The sequence below is a fragment of the Loxodonta africana genome, unplaced genomic scaffold (genome assembly GCF_030014295.1).
Source record: "Loxodonta africana isolate mLoxAfr1 unplaced genomic scaffold, mLoxAfr1.hap2 scaffold_284, whole genome shotgun sequence".
Taxonomy (NCBI): Eukaryota; Metazoa; Chordata; class Mammalia; order Proboscidea; family Elephantidae; genus Loxodonta; species Loxodonta africana.
In genome coordinates this window covers 92,226-113,017 of record NW_026975007.1, presented here as the reverse complement: position 1 = coordinate 113,017, position 20,792 = coordinate 92,226, and the positions used below count along the sequence as shown (strand labels likewise).

The window sequence follows — 20,792 nt, the reverse complement described above, 5'->3', positions numbered from 1 at the left end:
ACCCCAAATCTCACAGCTGCACACCCGTTGTGGACAGAAACAGCTCTGAGAGAAGCCCTCTCTCATATAAATGGGATAGAAGGTCCGCAAAGGAGAGAGACAGGCAGCTGGGTAGGTGGGCAGACACCTGAAACTCTGGCAGAGGAGAATCCTTCTCTCTGACCAGAGTATGGAAGAACCAAATATTGTAGAGAAAGCTCCATTACATTTTCTCTCTCTCTGCTGTTAACTGACACCTAGTCAATTCTACCTCAAAGGGTGAGACTTTTCAAAAGCTGATTGCCAGGCTTGTCTTCTGAGGTGCTTCTTGACACGTTCAAACTGCCAGCCTTTTGGCTGGTTGTCCAGTGCTTTGGCCCCATAGGCAGAACCAGTCACTGATGTGCACAACAGAATGAGGAAATTAAAGCCCCAGCATTCCCGCCAGTGGGCCAGGAAAGCACTCCTTCTGAACTCAGAGAGCAGAAGAGAAAGAGAGAGAGGAGGCTGTGCAAGAAAGAGATTCTGCAGACTTGCCATGAACTCCTGGTTCACCCCCCAGGTGCATATCCATTGCCCTGACCCAAAGAAGCATTACCAAATCCTTTAAGACCTGCACTATGGGTTAGAATGCCATCAAGGTTCCATACTGAGTGGCGCTCACATAGATTAGACTTTAGTACAGCTGCAAAGCCTTCAAAAATTGAACTCACATTTGAACCATAGAATACAGAAGATGGGACAGAACTTGGAGCCTGAACATAACTGGGTCAATTGACTGCTAAAAACAAAAAAATTCTCCATAAAATTTAAGCAGGACTTGTACTCTCAAAATCATAAGAAACAGATTTTAAAATGCTATTCTAATCCAAGAAATAACAGGGACACTTTTTAAATAAATGGAAAGATAATAGGTGCTATTTGCAAATGAAAATTTTACATGTTAAAAGTACAATTGTAGAAATCAAAAATTCAGTTGATATTTTCACAATAGCAGAATGGTGATGACAGAGAAAAAAACTAAATACTTGAAATAAGATCAGTAGAAAATATCCATTCTGCAAACAGAGAGCAAAATATGGAAAAAAAATGGACAGTGCCTCAAGAACTAGACAAAAAGCTTATTTATTGGAACTCCAGAAGAAGTGGACAAAATGTGTGGTGAAGAAAATAGTATTTGAAAAAATACTGGCTGAACACTTTCCAAATGTGGTGAAAGACATAAACTTACAGATTCAAGAAGTTCAGCAAACCACAGCAAGTTAAAGAATTCCATGCCCCAATACTGTATTTGCACAAAAATATTCTGCGGGTTATAGGTTTTTTGCCAACCCAGTGGGCCTTACCCCACATCCCAAGTATATTTGTAAGTACATTACTCTAATTTTGTTTTTTTTTTTTTTTTAAACAGCAGCGTGTAAAAAGAAAAAAACAGTATACTGTACTCACAGACACACCCGGGAAGGGAGAAACAGTTGACACATATATATATATATAGAACATGGGTTACTTGCATAAAAATACCATACATCATAATCAACTGCAGAATAACAAAGGTCAAGAAAATACTCAGGAAGGAGGTAGAGAGAAAACAACACATTTCACCTGAGAAAAATAATTTGAATGACTCTGTATTCACTATCAGAAGCCATGGAAGCCAAAAAAATAGATTGTGAAACATCATTTTTTCAACCCTGAAAGATGGAAATATTAACCCAGAATTCTATGTATCATGTATCTATGTATCATTACCTTCAGGAGTAAAGCACAAATAATGCCATTCTTGGGGGAAAGAAACCTGAGAGAATTCATCACCAGACTTCTAAGTGAAACACTAAAGGAAGTACTTCAGGTGGTAGACTTGGAATTTCAGTTGTATTTATGGAAAGCAGAAAACGTGGAAACTATGTGGTTAATATACTACGTCAACACTGTAGTTACTGCACAACATGGCGCTGGACAAGCCTCTTTGGAAAGTTTTTCCAGTCTCTTGGAAACGCTTGGAAATATGTCCTGGCAAATCATTATTAGAGAATGGAATTAATTTTGACAATACCTGAGAGATGTCTGCAGTCAAGTCTCGTGAATAAACTGGAAAATAAATTTACTGACTGAAACTAAGGTGTGGTAACAAAACATGAGCCTCAGTTCTCGTGTGGCCATGAGCTGGCTCTGAAGGCCAACCTTCCCCAGAGAGGCACTTCAAGCACATGGGGGGCAACGGCTTCCTGTTGTTATTGCTAGGTGCCATCGAGTGGGTTTCTGAGTCATTGTGGCCCAGTGTAAAAGGAGAACTGCCCCGATAGGGTTTCCTGGTTTGTAATCTTAACGGAAGCAGTTCGCCAGGTCTTTACTCCTTAGAGCCTTTTGGTGGGTTCAAAAAACTAACCTTCGGTTAACAGCCGAGTGCTCAAATTTGGCACCACCTGGGCTCCTTGGAGCAATGGCAGCACCACAGAATTTGGTAGAAACCTTCCCATAGGCCTTCTCTGAGAGGTAACCCCTTGCTTAAGGACCAAGTTTAGGTTTTATATATACTCATTCTACATAAAGTCTAGATAAGAACTACAGTGCTTCCTTGAGCGGACAATATGTATATGCCTTCCATAAACAAAATGTGTCAAGGGCAAAGTTTAATATTAAACCAAGGCATTTCCCGTCAGTCCTTACCTGAGAGGGTCTTCGTGAGAATTTCCTGAGACTCTTGGAAAAGGACTTAGTAGACACTGCTTCTTTTTACCTCTTTGCTCCTGAACAGAAACCTCTGCTAAGAGGTCATGCGTAAAGCTCCAAACGCCTCTTCTTATCCTGAATGTAAGCCGTGTAATAAGACCAGGAACTAGGCATTCAGCTGGGTGAAGAAACCCAGGAGTACTTCCTGTCTTCAACACCTTCCAGTTCCAGCGAAATCCTGTTACAAGTCACTAGATCAGCCCAGGAGCTGGAAGACTGAAATTCCTGGTCCTCTGACAACTGGGAAGGGCAGGGTGGGGTTAGGCAGAGCCTCCTTGACCATCACTTGCCCCAAGAGGCTCTGGAGGCTGCTTCATGTTATAAGTCAAAGGCCCTTCCAGCCCAGGCACATAAGAGCAGGGGAAGACTTTGTCCATTGAAAGAAAAGATGGGTACAGGAGTGGCAGGTTTTAGGGCACTCAGCATTGGTCAGCTTTGCGACTTCAGGACATCCTGGCCCATGGTCGCCTTCACGACTGGGCCTTTATAGCCTCTTCACCTCTCCGTCCTTCCCAGTTCTCTCCCAGCACCATGAGCTGTGGCTTCTGCTAGTTTCAATGATTTCAGTATTTCACTAGCTCCTCACCCCACTCAGGGGAGGCAGTTTTGCAGACTGCAGGACACAAATCCACAGTGCTGTTTACGTGTCCTTCAGCAGAAACACTTCCGAGGGTACAAGTTGGCCTCAGAGATTCTGAGACCCAGGCAGAGAGAAGCCCAGGGGGAGGGTCACTGGCTTCAGGAAGTGTCAGCACTCTCAAGGGTCATGTCCCTGGGGTCGTGCCCAACTGCAGGAAAAACAAAGTGGGCTCTGAGGCTCCGTGTGCTGACCGTCCAGTACACAGGCCCTGGAAGCCTTGGAAGGATTCTGTCTTAGTCTAACCCAGCACTGGGGAAATCCTCACAGGGTAACAGCAGTGATATGCCTGGGGATCTTTATTCTAAAAGTCTCAAAGCAGTTGATACAGTCTTGTGAGGTGGGAGATGAGAAAGCTTGGGACCACCGAGAGAGGGTGGAAAAGAAGGAAGACTTTATCACTCCCCCTGTTCAAGTTTTTTTTTTTTTTTTAATTGCAACTGGGGCTCCAAACAGGTCTTTGTTGTTAAAGTTGTATTTCTCTGTGTTAATTTATGATCCTTAACTCAAATCTAGAGTTTCGAGCTCATTTTGATAATTCCTCTTTAGTCTGTAGAGACAGGAGTCTGCCTTCAGCCAGTGGTGAGAGTGGAAGAAATAAAGTCCCTAGTCCAGACTGGGGCAGGCTCTGCTGCTCCGCAAACTAGGTAGGGGTGCGGTCCCTGAAGAGCCCTTCTGAGGACAGCACAGGAGGGGCGTCCAGCCTGGAGAAAGGGCAGAGGGGGGTGGGGGATTGTTTGTGTGAGCAGTGTGGCCTCTGTGGCTTCGCCTTCTCCTCCTGGAAGTGCAACCTGGGGCCCTTCACGTGCGGAGCCAGAGTCCTAGGGTGACCACAACTCTCCCACCCTTTCTGGGTCACCCTCTGGACCCAAGTCCCCATACGCCTCCTCTGCCTTCCTATCCCAGCATAAGCACTGTGACTGGGCTCAGGGGTGTACCCTGGGACTTGACATCGGTAGCCTCAGGCTTCCCCTAGTTCTGGTGGGACCTGTGAGCCTAGCGGGTCTGAGTTCAGGGCAAGGCTGGGTGGGCTGGGACTCTCGCGAAAGGCTCCTGCAGCCAGCTCCTTCCTGATGCACGTGAGATTGTGGTGGGGCAGCCTCCGACCTGGCACCTCCCCTAGGCGCCCCTCTCCACACAGCCCTGCCCAGTTCCCTCCCCCCCCAACAGCCCAACCACCTCCTCCTGCCTCCTAGTTCTAGAGGAGTGCTCTTTTGATGCGCATTTGCAACTGGCACCCCATGGCCCTGCACAGAGTCAATCCAGCTAATGACCTCAACCTGAAGTGCACAACTTTGAAACTGCTAGATAGGTGGGAAATGAACAAAAAAAAAAAAAAGAGGAGAAACACTTAACAACAGTTACAAAAAAAGTTATATGGGACTGTATTCTCACATCATGGACTCAAAGATGCTGGGTTGTATTTTTGTTTGCAAAGAAGTCTTAGATAAGGGAATTGGTGCCAGGAAAAGATGTAGAGTCTGACTTTGGAAAAATGAGGGAAAATCTGGGATTGAGTAATTGACGTGGATGAGACTGAAAATCGTGATAACAACATAACATTTAAAGATGAAATCCTAGCAGCCTAGAACATGCAGTGGAAATTTTTCTAAGTAGCACCAGAAAAGACCTTTAATCACTACACAAAATGGATCAGTAGTTCAAGATCTCCCTAAGAAAATAGGAGGCCGAGACCACTTTCATTCAGGTTACAGCAAACAGGCAAGAAACAGAGCATTTTAATCTTGTGCAAAGTCAGAGAAGAAGAGAAAAAGATGAGATGCTCCTCTACTTCATCCTTAAGGCTAGTTTAATATTGACACCAAATTAGACAGGGATGGTAGAAGAAGAGTTACAGGGCAAGCACACCAAGTAACTGGGATGCAAAAACCTACATAAAATACTGGCAAAGGAAATCCAGCAAAGTATAAACCAGGTAATACGCCATCATCAAGGGGGTTTATCGTCAGCATGCAAGCTTGAGTGAACATTAAAGATTGAATAATTTAATTCACCATAAGCATAGATGGAAGAAGAAAAGACATGCTCACCTCAAGAGATGGGGACAAAGCAGTTGATAAAATCCAATCACACTGAGAGATAAGGACTCTGAGCAATCATGGACCAGAAAAGGAGTTCCTTAAGTTGGAAAGATACAACTGGCATGATAGTTCATGGTGAAATGTGGGACATTCTCTTTAAAATTAATTAGCATTAAAATAAGGATGCTTTCCCAATTTGAAGACTGGCGTCTGGCGTCTTAAACATTAGAAAGCAGCCATCTAAGGTGCATCCATTGGTCTCAACCCACCTGGATCAAAGGAGAATGAAGAACACCAAGGACACGAGGTGATTACGAGCCCAAGAGACAGAAAGGGCCACGTGAATCAGCTACTACATCATCCTGAGACCAGAAGAACTAGATGGTGCCCGACTACTACCAATGACTGCCCTGACAGGGAACACAACAGAGAAACCCTGAGGGAGCAGGAGAACAGTGGGATGCACACCCCAAATTCTCATAAATTCATACTTAATGGTCTTACTGAGACTGGAAGGGTCCCAGTGGTCATGGCCCCCAGACCTTCCGTTGCCCCAGGAAAGGAACCATTCCCGAAGCCAACTCTTCAGACATGGATTGGACTGGACAATGGGTTGGAGAGGGATGCTGGTGAGGAGTGAGCTTTTTGGATCAGGTGGACACTTGAGACTATGTTGGCATCTCCTGCCTGGAAGGGAGATGAGAGGGTGGAGGGGGTTTAGAAGCTGGCGAAAAGGACACGAAAAGAGAGAGTGGAGGGAGAGAGCAGGCTGCCTCATTAGGGGGAGAGTAATTGGGCGTGTGTAGCAAGGTGTATATGCGTTTTTGTGTGAGAGACTGACTTGATTTGAAAACTTTCACTTAAAGCACACAAAAAAATATTAAAAAAATAAGGATGCTTTCTATCATTATTTATATTAAATATTTAACACTGGAGGTCCAAGCTAGAACAAAATGACAACAAAAAGAAGGAAAAGCTGCAACTGCTATTATTCATAGATTACAGAAATGCCTCCACAGAAAAATTTACAAACCATTGAAATTAATGCCAGTCAATCGTAAATATAAACTAAAAAATAAACTGCATTTCTATGCATCAGCATCAAGCCGACTCTGTTGTAGCTCTTAGTGAAAGCAGAGGACACTGATAAGGAAATAGCAGGATTTGGGTGGGCTAGACAAGGAGGGGAGAACACTATTTTACACCAGGCTTCATGTATAACCATGGGTATTTGTTAGTCATCTAGTACTGCCATGAGAAAAAAATAACACAATTGGGTGGCTTTAAAGAACAGATATTTATTTTCTCACAGTTCGGGAGGCTAGAAGTAGGAATTCAGGGCATGGCTCGTGTCTACTTCAGCTTCTAGCAGCTTCCAGCCACCCTTTCCGTTCCTGGCCTTGTAGATTATCTTCCCCTTTGTCTGTCTCCCTCTTCCCCTGTTTGTGTCTGTGTCTATTCTGCTCTTTTTGTAACTCAGAAGGGATTAGGTTTAGGACCCACCCTACACTGGTATGGCCTCATTAAAATAATTTTAAAAATCCCCTATTTCCAAATCAGGTCACATTTATAGGTACAGTAGTTAGGATTTCAACGTACCTTTGGGGTTACACAATTCAGTCCATATAGTACCCTCACCAGATATTCTAGGCTGAGAGTACAAATATGAGCAGCTGAGAGTTCTATTTTTTGTCTATATTAGTTGGCTATCACTTGTCTGAGTCCACCCATATAAACTTTGGAGCAACTTATTATGAAGGACCAGGCCAACCTTTATTAGCCATGTCCATTATGTGGAAAAACACACACATTCCCATCACTGAAGCCCTGAGAAATTCATCGATAAGGGTGGAACGGGGTTGGGACCAAGAATTGTTTCATGGCGTTGGTAACATGGCATAGCTGTCAGACATCTACGTAAAGATGTCAGGTAATAATACTGACAGCTAACACTTACTGGTGCCAGGACTCTTGTGAGGGCTTCTCCTTTCTTAAGATACTTGCTCTGCATGATACCCATGTGAGGAATGTATCATTATAAGGCACATTTTACAGATGAAGAACTCAGTACAGAGAGTTACGCTGACATTTGAATAGAAGTCATGAACCAGGAGGAGTTGAAATGGATGGAGGTGTAAACATCACATCCTCAGCTACAGACAGACAGCAACCGACTCCCTGAGGCATCCTAGAGAGAGGGTGTCAATAGAGAGAGAGGACTAAGCACTGAGCCTGGGGGCACTCTGACATCTAGAAGCCGGACAGATGAACGGCAGCCAACAAAGCTCTCTGAAGTCCAGTGTGGTTCCTGGAGCATGGTCTGTCCTTTCTCTTGACTGCATTTTACCAGTTCCCCTCCCACCCGCACTGGGTGTCCCCTTCACAATGGCAGGGACAATGGGTACTTTCACCATTGCGTCCACATGATGTAGACTATTCCTGGCACATGGAATCTTTATCTGAAATTCCACAGCAAATCTCTAGAGGCTCACGTTCTCATAGCTTCTGTCGCCTCTGCAGCCCCTGCTTCTGTCTGTCCATCTGCTGGGCTGCACCACACGGAACCAGTTATGAAATTCAAGCCCATCTTGCACTCGCCAAGGTCCTACTCACACAAAATTTGTATTAGCTTAAAAGAAAAGGTGTGTAGATAAGATACACAAGGGATTTAATTGCAGAAAACAAACCTTAAAATGAAATGGCTGGGAATGGTGGCCTCCCTTTATAAAAAGGCGTCTCTGTACGGACTACGGGAAAATGCAGTGAAGATATGGGTCATGGGAAAAGGAGCGTTTGTAGCAATCTGGTAATCACTCAGACCACCTGTAAAAATGTTTTCATCCTTTTTCTCATACCTTACACAAAATGAAATTCCAGATGGATAGAATATTTAAAATTAAAATATGCAACCATAAAAATTTTAGAAGTTTTTATTTTCTTTTTATTGATAAAAGAGAAAGACTTTTTAAAAATCCCAAAATATGAAGGCTAAAACTGTTAAGATCTATAGATCTTTGGCATATCAAAAAGTATATGAAGGGAGTAAAAATACAGGCAAAAAGCTGAAAAAAGGTTTGCAGGCTAAGGATTTGAATAGAGATTTCTCAAAAGCAGATACAGAAACTGTCAACAAGCACAGGAAAAGAAGCGTAACCTCATTAGTCATCAGGGAAATGCAAATCTAAACTAAAGTGCACTACTATTTCAAAAGCAGTAAGATGGCTAAACTCAACAGGATGGACAAGTGTCGGCGACGATGTGCAGAAGCTGGAATACCGCTGGTGGAAATGTAAAATGATCCAATTGTTTTGGAAAACGGTTTGGAAATTCTGCAGAAAGTTAAACATAGAATTACCACACAACACTGCAATTGCACTCCTAGGTCTGCACCCCGGAGAATCAAAAGCATATTCACATACAAACTCACACAGAGGATTCCTAGTAGTGTTATTCATAACAGCCAAAATGTGGAGAGAACCCAAATGTCATGACCTGATAGACAGGATGTGGTATATTCATAGACTGGAATATTACTCAGCCACAAAAAGGCACCAAGTACTGATACATGCCACAACATGGACGAACCTTGAGAACATTACGCTAAATGAAAGAAGCCAAACACAAATGACCGCAACGTGCATGATTCCATTTACATGAAATGTCCAGAACAAACCAACACAGACAGAAGTAGATTAGTGGTTGCTACGGCGTGGAGGAAAGGAGTAATGAGGATGACTGTTAATACGCCTTCATTAACAAGGGCCTTTATTTACTGGGCACTGAAAATATTCTGAAGCTAGACAGTGGTGACTGTTGTGCCAAGTCTGCCCATATACTAAAAGCCACGGTATTGTGCATATTTTCAAAGGCAGTGTTACGGCAGGTGAATTGTATCTCAATAGAAGTATTTGTGATTCCTAAAAGACTAACTTTTCAATTAACATATAGAACCTATAAATCAGTAGGGAAAAAACAATCCAATTTTAAAATGTCTCCCTCCAAAGCAAAGGGAAGGGGGTACATTCCATCCACACAGCTTATTTTTTTATCTCTTCATTATTCAACTTCTATTCTCACCTTATGTAACTCTAAATTATACAAATAATTGTCTTCATTTTCCTTATCCCTGTTTTCACTATTTAACTAAATAAAGACAGCAACACAGTGTTTTTTTATAAAAACCCACCCACATTCACTCAAATAATTTTTTAGCACTTCTTAGGCACCAGGTACCAGGATACTCTGACAAACACAACAGACAAGTTCCTGCCTGCATGGGCCTTCTATTTTTGTGAAGCAGGCAGATCATAAACCAGCCAACCAGCTCTTAATGTAACCTAACATTAAGGAGGGAAACGTAATTTTGGAGCTATCTCAAGCTGTTGTCTCTCTCACAAAGATTTCTCCGAATCTAGTGAAAAGTAAACACCTCGAAGGAACTCTGTGGGGCCAATAAATGTGAAAAAGCCATTACATTTCAGTTTTGTTTTGTTACTTTCACCTGGTACTTTGTCATCATTTTTTAATAACACGATTATGGAGCTGACATCAAACTCTCACCACTTGGCTGAAAGAAAAAACCAAACCTGTAGCCATCTAGTCAATTCTGACTCAGAGACCCTATACGACAGAGTAGAACTGCCCCATAGGGTTTCCAGGGAGCAGCTGGTGTTAGGACACAATTCCCTCTTATAAGAATCTGAAAGCTGTTCACTGTGGATGTGGGAGGGACTCAGTAACACTTGCAGAGATTTCCACGTGGGTGGGGTGCTCTAGTGTGAGCATCGGGGGAATGGACCCCATGTGCACTTTGCAGCCTTCTGCAGATTATGACACAACAAACATTCACTCTTCATCGTCCTACATCTTGGAAGAGAACAGAGGGAATTGTTAGGCAGGACCCTTCAAAAATGCAGGGCAAGAAATTTTATTGCAACATTAAATGGAAAATAAAGTCTTCCTACATTTTTCCTCTTTCCCTACCTCATTTCAAGGAGATAGCTGGACTCACAGTGTTGAAGTTCTGAAACTTCAAGACTCTGAAGAGTCTGTGGTAAAAGCCTCAGCTCACTGAGGTGATCACACTGAGTGAACTGGAGCCCAGGGGAAGAGTGACAGTCAGATAGTAGTGTCCTAGACATTGGGAGGAGTAGGAGCTCCTTCTTGATAGTGCCCTGGGGTAGGTTACAGCACCTCAAAGGCTGATGCAGGCACATAAGTAGACAAACCCTGTTATGCTGTTGACAGCCCCACCAAGGTTCTCATGCTCCAGCTGAGAATGGAAACAGCAGAACGAATGCTTCTAGAGAGATCACCCACATAGGCTGAGGCAATGGGTGTGTTGAAGGTCTTCTCCAAGCACTGGTCCTTCATTAGACCCTGGGAATTACTGCATATCTGGATGAGGGAGTACCCTAAAAGTAAGTGAGGTTAAAAACTCCCCTCAATTTTGTAAGCAGGTAGTTCTGAGCCTCAATTCATTTTATTTTTTAAAAAATCATGCTTTTTTTCATACATGATTTTGTGCAGACTCGCACATAAAATTCGTATTACTAATTCATGCAGTAAGTCAACAAAGATTTCCTGTATAAACAGCTACATGTCAGACCCTAGGCCAGATGCTCTTGGTGATGAAATGACTTAGAGAAGTTGCCTCACTGCCTGGTAAGAGAAACGGCCAAGTCAACAGGTGTATCAGTCACGTATTGCTGTATAACAAATGACTCCAAAAGGTAGTGTCTTAAAAAAACAACCATTTACTAAGCTCACAATTTTTCAGGTTGTCACTTTGGGGTTCTTCTGATCTGGGCCAGCCACAGTGGCTCGCAGCAGGGCTTACTCATGTGTCTACAATTTGATTCCAGGTCACCTGCGAGCCAGTTTCATAAAATCAACTCAGTGAAACCGCTGGATCCTGTTTCCAATGGTCCCTCATCATTCAGCAGGCTGGCCTGGGGTCATTCCCACAGGTTCTCAGGGTTTAAGAGCAACAAAAGGGCAAGACTCAATGTAAAATCTTTTCAATTCTCTCCTTCTATCATCTCTGCTACTATTTCAATGGCTGAAGCAACCGTAAGGTCGGCCTTCAACAGGTAGAAGAAGACTCCTACTGCTAATGAAAGGTGTTCTGGAGTCTCATAGAAGGCATGGGCACAGAGAGGGGAAGAATGTGTAGTAAATGCAATTGTGTTTTATGCTGTGGTAAAGGGTTTCCTGGGTACAATGGAGTACAGAGCAAGAAGTGGACTCATCTACCAGGAGAAGATTCAGGGAAGACTACAACCAGGAAGTCATGCCTGAACCAAGTTGGGAATATGACTGAATAGTTAAGGGATGAAAAAAGGCCGAGCATCCAGGAAGCCCCAGGTATTTTCCACAGGCTTCAGTAAAAGGGGAAGGATGGCTTGATGAGAAAAGTCTGAGGAAACAGGGTAAAAGCACTGGGGGATTTGTTACATTTGTGAACAGGCACAGATTATCTTTTCTTCTATTGTTTCCCTACCATTCCTGCCTCTTCTGTCCTTTTCGGTCACACAAAACAAACCCCTACCATCCCCATGTTGGAATTTTTATTTTCCTTGGAGAAGTCTCCTCCTTCCTCATCACCACCCCAACCTTCTTAATTTCTTCCTCAAATGGTCTCCCCATTTGCTGGTTTCTCTTCTAAATTGCCTCCTAAACAAAAGCAGAGTCTGTCATGGGCTTTCCCCAAGTCAACTCCCAAACTTCCCATTCTGGCTGACCACAAAATTGCTGAGTCTTAGGGCTTTTTGGTAAGTCATAAACCTCATCTGTTCCAGTGGGGTCAGTTTTCTTCACCTCCACGCTTCACCAGGGAGAGTAGGCCAGCAGATGGGAAGGGAGAGAACATCTCCTAGTCAGAGAGCAGAGCCTGTGTGAAGACTCAGAGACTAAGGAGACCTAAGAGGGGCTCAGAGTGGACATTTTATAACCAGAGCTGGAGAGACATGATTCCAACAGAGTCAAATGAGAGAACTGGGAGAAAGCAGCTGCCCATGATACTGTTATCATTCCCTGTGCTCTCTTTACCCACCAAGGGATAGTAACCCCTTACACGGCACCGAAAAGTTTCAATTCATTTTTAGTATCTAATCTCCTTCTTCCCACATTGGCACTAGCACTTCTCAAGCGCCTACCTGACAGTTTCATGTTTTTCTGGTTGCCGTGTTTAGCTTCAAACTGGGCCCATGGAACTCAGCAGTGTCAGCAATGATGTCACACAGGATTACGGAAGCCTTGGTGCTAACTCAGATCTCAGCTGCTTTTTGAAAAGGGTGCCAACCTCAGGTCTTGTGGGAGAGAAACTGTAGCTACTGAATCAAGGAAATTCAGGAGCAAGCCAGAGTCCCCAGGTTATTAAAGCTTCCTGCTGGGAGAAGGGATAAAGGTCCTTCAGACCATTATGTTTGGACATCTTCACCCAAGCAGGATGAAACAGTGATACACGAGGAAAAGGCCTTTCTCTAAGACTCCAGATAAAGGTGAGGAAAAGTTGTCCCCGATTGATGAGTGCTACAGAACAAAAGGTCTGACTTCCACCAGAAAAGAGAGCCATGGTAGGACAAGATGAAGGATTTGGGGTGAATGGATAAGGTCATAAGGAAGATTCTCCTGAGAAAGCACATTCTGTCATTTAGTGGATAATTAACCAAAGTTTATTTTGTCAATAAGAAATGTAGGAATAAATGAGGGATGAAATGAAAGAATTCAATTGTAAGTTTGAGAGCTTTCCAGAATAGCTGCAGAAAAGGCACTCTTTTGTTCTGGATCTGAACATGGTGGAAGGGAAGGAAGCCAGTGGGCAACTGGGGCAGAGAGTATAGGATGGTGGAAAGGGTGGGTTGCAAGAAGCGTACTTCATTATTATATTTTCTAATGAGATGGAATTAATATACCATGTGAAGAACTAAGGAAATTTCTCAGGAGGTTCTGGGAGTGGTAGGTTGAAGAGGCCAGAACCCACATCATTGAGGGCAGAAGAAGGGCTGTAGACTCCTTCCTAGATCCAGGAACTCCCCTTCCCCTCCTGTGTCTCCTGCCCACCTCCCTCAAGAGCCTAACAACCCCTAACCACAAACATGGCTACAGGATAGAATTTTTTATTTTCCTACTTTTCTCAACCTGAGCTTCATCTAGGATCAGTCATGTATCACTCTTTTCAGGCCAGTTTTGTTGCCCTCCCTACTACTATTACCTCTGCTGTCCTCCTCCACCCAGTGCTGCCCTCCACTGGCCCTGCTTCCTGCTGCTTCCTGCTTTTCTGACTGGCCTCTAATACCCTTTGAGAGATCCCCCACCCCATCTTCTGTCTGTCACTGGAGCTTACACTCCCCTCCCAAACTCCTTCTCTTTCTTCCTTAACTCGCCAATCCTTCCCTCAAACTCAGAAAAAAACTGACCCTTAAGCTGACATATACAAGCCCCGCTCGCCCACACAGGAGGCATGGTTGTGATTCAGCTACTAAGGTTTGTGCCATCAGACTCTCAAATACGGACATCTGTTTCTGCCTCACGCTGAAGGACATGGTAATGGGCTTCTGTTCAGAGAAAGGCAATCTTAATCTCCTGGTGTAGGCTAGTTAAGGGTACGAGGAGAAGTTTTAAATCACACATAAAAGTACAAATTACGCTGTCTCTTTAAGTATAATTCCTTCTGTGAAAATCCTTCCCTTAAAAGGAGTATGAAAACAAGTTACAAAGAGGAGACCGATTCTCCTGTTTCAATGTTTACACTCTAAATTTACTAAAAAAAATAACTTTCATAGAAAACAGTTTTTAGAGAAACCATGTATTATCATGAAGGTGCAGAGGATGAGGTAACTTCCATATTCCACAGGAGCAAATTCACTTCCATCCAACAAACGCAAAAAAAAAAAAATTTTTTTAATGTGGCGATCCTCTGTTTATATTATAAACTATCACAGGATAAACCTTCGGCTGCTAACTAAAAGGTCTGGCAGTTGGAATCCACCAGCTGCTCCTTGGAAACCCTAAGGGGAGTTCTACTCTGTCCTATAGGGTTGCTATGAATTGGAATCTACTAAAAGAAAACTGGGAGTTTTATTTTTAAATCAATGTATTATAATTTTTGGAAAAACGATAGACTTTTGCTATAAGGTAGTACCATCACCGAAATTTTCTGGAGGAGACATTATTGCCCAGAGTAAATTCCCTAAAGTATGGTCTGTGCCTGGGGAAGAAGAAAGAAACCATGGGGACTGTGGAAGTGGAGGATGGTGGTGATGGAGAGGCCTCCAGGGATGCCTAGACCAGAGACTTAGGTCACAGTTGAGACACCAGAGCCCAGAGGGCTCATGTAAATTAACTCTCCATTATTGCAAGTCTCAACCCAAGAGGAAAGTGTCACTCAGGGTAGAACATGAGAACAAAAAGCCCAAGTTCCAAGCCCAGGAAGATTCCCCAAGTATCAGCGAGGCCTTTTGCATCAGCTTCCACTAGGCAGAATTCCCACTCATCAAATTACTCCAGAGATCCATAGGTCAAGTATGAGTATTCTACCCAAGTGTGTAAGGTCAAGGGGTTAGCCATGGTCTGGCAGACCAGACCAAAACATCTCACACCCCTGTCGGCAAAAGGCCCCTGGTCTTGAGGCCGAGTTTTTGAAGAAAGTGAGTGCCATCAGGTCTGCCCTCAGTCTAACCAACACTGAGTCCCTGGTCAGCATCCTGGAGTCCTGGCAAGAAGAGCCAGGCACCTCCAGGAGCATCTGGAGGAGGAGACAGGGGCTGAAGAGGCTACCACACCTACTGGTGCTGCTACACATGTCGGAGACCTGGCTGCAGAGGGTGCAGGCATGGCCTCAAGGTCAAAGGAGAAAGCACCTGAAGACGTGCTAGGACACTTAGACTGAGAGGAGCAGGATGTCTGGACTGCAAAATATGCACCCTTCAGGGAAGAACTTCATTCAGGCTTCTTAAACCCACCTCACCTGGAAGATCCACTCTTTTAGCCTTGTGCCCCTTCCACGACCCCTCAAGTACATGGAGAGATGCAGCCCTAGAGCACCAGGGTGGAAGAAGCCCCAGGATAGCTGTCCAAAGACATGAGGTCCACTCCAAAGCTCCCCCCGCCAAGGAGAGAAGAGGACAAGACTCACCTGCAGATGAGGTCTCAGGGCCCTGAGAATGAGCACAATGTTTGTAAGGAAAGAGAAATGGGATTTCAGTGGGACATGGAAGTCTGAGAAACAGCCTCTGCAAAGATAGCTCTAAGGGAGGTGTGATTGTGAAGGTGGGCTGGTCACTGAGTTCTTTGTAGTACAAGGTACCAGACAGAAGCCAGACTCTGGGGGGAACCTGCCTGCCGGTGAGCAGTGGGCTTAAAACCCTAAACCAATGAGAATCGAATCCCTTCCCAGCAGCTTCTGCACAGATCAGTGATGTTTGCTTGGTCTTTCTCTTTTCTGTGGTCTAACCTGATGTGTCCTGAGATCAGAGAGTTGGAATAGAAAAGCCTGACTGAAATGAAATGAGCAAAGAGAAGACAAGGCCTCCTAAATCTGGTGAAGACAGAACACAGATAACCAAAGGTGAGGATGGGAAGAAACAGATTGAGTTCCAAGTCCCATCCACAGTATCCCAGGGCCTGGGAATCCCTGGAAGTGCCAGAGGTGTGTACTCCCTGGGAGATGTGACCCCAAGTGTCGGAGGAAGCCCTACGGAGCAAGGAAGGGAGGGCAGGGACTCTAGGATGGGCACTTCCATACAGGCTGCCCATGTGAATTTCTCAGAGTGACCGTGACAGATCCTGAGAGGGACAGTTTGAGGCAAAGGAAAGTAAGTTTTCTGAAGAGGGGTGAATTCCACAGTCTCCTGATAATGAAACAGAAATCCCGTCCTGCTCAGAGGTACTGAGTAGGAGGGATTGTGAATTCCCATCCTGCACAGAGGCTGGCTGGGAAGTTCGACTGTCTAAAGACAATGTGGCCAAAGTCTTCTTTATCTTTCAAAGATGTATCTTCAACTTCCTGCAAATTCAATCCTGGAAAAAAGCCTAGAATATACAAGTGTGGGTTTTTCAGGAGAGCAACAAGGGGAGAAGGTGATAGTGGCATATCAGAGAAGGAGAACAACAGTCTAATAGTCCCTGTGTTACTTAATGAATCACACATGGTGTCCAGCATTATTCCTTATCTGTAGACATGTAAATGCAGTAGATGTTTTAGCAATAACTGAATTAATCCTCACAGAATTCTTTTTGGCCATTTCCAGGTACAGAGACCAGAAGAAGTCATTAGTTACAAGAGCAAGCAATAATTCGCTGGTCTGAATTTTGTTCAATTTCTGTGTTTGCCCTTCATAGATTGATAAAAGTCTCTGAATCTGGCATTGAAGACAGTGTTTTCTCTGTTGTTATGGATTGAATAGTGTCCCCCAAAATGTGTGCCAACCTGGCCAGACCATGATTCCCAGTATTGTGTGGTTGTCCTGCATTTTGTGATCTGATGTGATTACTTATGTGTTGTAAATTCTAACCTCTGTGATGTAAATAAGGCGGGATTAGAGGCAGTTAGGTTAATGAGGGAGGACACAATCTACAGGATTAGGGTGAGTCTTGAGTCAGTCTCTTTTGAGATACAAAGAGAAGAGTGAGCGGAAATGAGAGGGACCTCATACCACCAAGGAAGAAGTGCCTGGAGTGGAGCACGTCTTTTTGACCCAGTGTCCACGCGCTGAGAATTTCCTAGGCCAGGGGAAGATAGATGACAAGGACCTTCCCCCAGAGCCACAAAGAGAGAGAGCTTTCTCCTAGACCTGGTGCCCTGACTTCAAACTTGTTGCTTCTTAAACTGTGAGAGAATAAGTTTCTGTTTGTTAAAGCCATCCACTTTTGGTATCTCTGCTATAGCCACACTAAAAAAAAAACTAGATAACTAAAAAACACATATATAAAATAGTCAAAAGAAAAAAAGTTTCAAATACACACACATACACGTATGATGTTATTAAACTTTAAAAGCTTTTACATTCTTATAACACATTTAACAATAGAGATTTGTATATAGAAGTTATAATAAGAGCCATCCCCACATAAGTATATTATACCTGCTCCCCTGAAGTGTCCAGTGTCCAAAGATACATATGTACCCTTTTACACACTTCTTTTTGCCGGGACACATGTAAGTACATTCATTTGTTTGTTTTTATGGAAATTAGGTCACACTCTATCCATGTTTTTCTCTGAATCACTCTTCACTTGGTCAATATCATGAGTCAGAATCAGGGCAGGGGCTGACTGCAGAACAGATGATCAGTTGCTCATATTCACGTTCAAGTTGAAGCTGAAGAAAATTAAAACAAGTCCATGAGTCAAAGTATGCCCTTGAGTATATCAAACCTGAATTTAGAGACCATCTCAAGAATAGATTTGATGCACTGCACACTAATGATCGAAGACCAGATTAGTTGTGGGATGATAGCAAGGACATCATATATGAAAAAAACAAAAAGTCATTAGAAAGACAGGAAAGAAAGCAAAGACCAAAGAGGATGTCACAAGAGACTCTGAATCTTGCTCTTGAATGTACAGTAGCTAAAGAGAATGGAAGGAAAAATAATGTAAAAGAGTTCAACAGAATACCTGAAAGGGAAGCTGGAGAAGACAAAGTATGATAATATAATGTGAACAGATCTGGAGTTAGAAAACCAAAAGGGAAGAAAACACCTGGCATTTCTCAAGCTGAAAGAACTGAAGGAAATATTCAAGCCTCTAGGCGCAATACTGAAGGATTCTATGGGCAAAATATCGAACAACAGAGGAAACATCAAAAGTAGATGGAAGGAATACAAAGACTCAATACACCAAAAACAATTGGTCGACGTTCAACCATATCAGGAGGTAGCATAGGATCAAGAGCTGATGGTACTGAAGGAAGAACTCCAAGCTGCACTGAAGGCATTGGCAAAAAACATGGCTCCAGGAATTGATGGCGTACCAAATGAGATGTTTCAACACAGGGACGCAGTGCTGGAGGTGCTCACTTGTCTATTCCAATATATTTGGAAGACAGCTACCTGACCAAATGACTGAAAGAGATCTATATGTGTGCCCATTCCAAAGAGAGGTGGTCCAACGCAATGCGGAAATTATCGAGCAATGTCATTAACATTACATGCAAGAAAAATTTTGCTGAATTTAATTTAAAAACAGTTGCAGCAGTACACAGACAGGAAACTACCAAAAATTCAAGCTGGATTCAGAGGAAGACATGGAACATGGGATATCATTTCTGATGTCTGATGGATCTTGGCTGAAAGTAGAGACTATCACTAAGATGTTTACCTATTTTTGTTTACTATACAAGCACACTCAACTGTGTGGCTCATGACAAATTATGGATAGCTTACCAAAGAATGGGAATTCCAGAACACTTAACTGTAGTCATGCGGAATATCTATGTAGACCAAGAGGCAGTCATTTGAGTAGGGCAAGGGGATACCGTGTGGTTTAAAATCAGAAAGTTATGTGTCATGGTGGTATCCTTTCACCATACTTACTCAATCTGTATGCTGAGCAAATAATCTGAGAAGCTGGTCTGTAAGAAGAAGAACATGGCATCAGTTTTGGAGAAAGATTCACTAACAACCTATGATATGCAGCTGATACGACCTTGCTTGCTGAAAGTAAAGAGGACTTGAAGCAGTTACTGATGAAGAGCAACCACTACAGCCTTCAGTATGGATTACACCTCAACATAAAGAAAACAAAAATTCTCACAACTGGACCAGTAAGCAACACCATGATAGAGAAAATACTGAAGTCATCAAGCATTTCATTTAACTTGAATCCATAATCAATGCCCACAGAAGCAGCAGTCAAGAATTCAAACAATGTATTGCATTGGGCAAATCTATTGCAAAAGACCTCCTTAAAGTGTTGTGAAGGAAAGATGTCACTTTGAGGACTAAGGTGTGCCTGAGCAAAGCCATGATATTTTCTACCACCTCACATGCTTGAGCAAGTTAGACAATGAATACGGAAAACCAAAGAACTGATTCATTTAAAATATGGTGTTGGCAAAGAATACTGAATATACCATGGACTGCCAGAAGAATAAACAAATCCATCTGGGAAGAAGTACACCAAGAATGCACCTTAGAAGCAAGGATGGCGAGACTTCGTCTCACGTGCCTTGGACATATTTTCAGGAGGGACCTGTCCCAGGAAAGGCTCATCATGCTTGGAAAAGCTGAGGGTCAGAAAAAAAGAGGAAGGCGCTCAACAACATGAACTGACACAATGGCTGCAAGAATGGGCTCAAACATAGCAATGATTGTGAGGATGGTTCAGGATCAGGCAGTGTTTCATTCTGTTTTACACAGGATCGATGGCCTCTAACAGCCACAACTAACATATGTAAGCATATATGGGTGGGTGGGTGTGTGTGTGTGTGTGTACCCATTGCCGTCGAGTCGGTTCCAACTCATAGTGACCCTACAGGACAGAGCAGAACTGCCCCACAGAGTTCCCAAGGAGCGCCTGGTGGATTCGAAATGCTAACCTTTTGGTTAGCAGCTATAGCTATTAACCATTATGCGACTAGGGTTTCCATATAAAAAAAAAAATTTTTTTATATGTATATATATATATATACACACACATACACACACGTATATATACACACACTCTTTTTTTATATATATATATGTGTGTATATATATATTCTGTTCACCAGTTTTGCATCTCTAGAGATCCCAGGCTAAGACATTTGGTACCTACAGTGGTTCCAGAGGAACCAAATCTTAAGGATGAGTTTTCTGAATTGATTCTCAAGTCTGGCTAATCTTAAAGGCACTGATGACTGTCTCCAGTAGTAAATAGGCTATTGCTAATCCATGGTGGGAGGTGACAATAGAAATACGCAAAATACTACTACAACTGGATCAAATATTTGTGAGAGACAAGGCTCTGCCTGATTACATATTTGATACTTTTCTATAATTTTGTCAGAATAAGAATAATAAGGAAGCTGCTTGGTTGGTCCTGCTTTTGCTAGCCACACTGGTGAATGAAAGAAATGGACTCAAAGCTCAAGCACCACATACAAGATCTGAAAGCTGCCACTTGTGCCCAGAAAGAAAACCATATTTCTTATACTAACAAGGCTAATGCTGCCAAAAATAAACTCAGATTCTTATCATAAGAGTGACTGAATTAAAGCACCAGTTGAATATCCAACCTCACTCAAATGGTTTCTGAAGTTAAAGTAAGGGCACTGATTGGGAAGAAATGGGATCCTGAAACTTGGGATGAGGACATATGGGCAGATAGTCAGGAAGCGGGGGACAATGAACCTCCAATTTCTGTTGAATCGCTCTTCCTAACAGAACCAGACCTCTTACTCCCATCTAAAGAGATTC

The 20,792-nt window shown here is 43.2% G+C and overlaps 1 long non-coding RNA gene across 2 annotated transcripts in view; it reads right to left on the bottom strand.

Moving 5' to 3' along the window:
• LOC135229361 (uncharacterized) overlaps window positions 1-20,792 on the bottom strand; it is a 70,355-nt gene that overhangs the window by 27,746 nt on the left and 21,817 nt on the right. Inside the window, exon 3 of one of the 2 annotated variants that reach the window (XR_010320144.1) lies at window positions 14,566-17,713. The exons of the other annotated variant lie outside the window; for it this stretch is intronic. This is a non-coding gene — a long non-coding RNA (uncharacterized LOC135229361). Of the gene's footprint in view, window positions 1-14,565; window positions 17,714-20,792 lie in introns of those variants that run through there. 2 annotated transcript variants of the gene reach the window in all.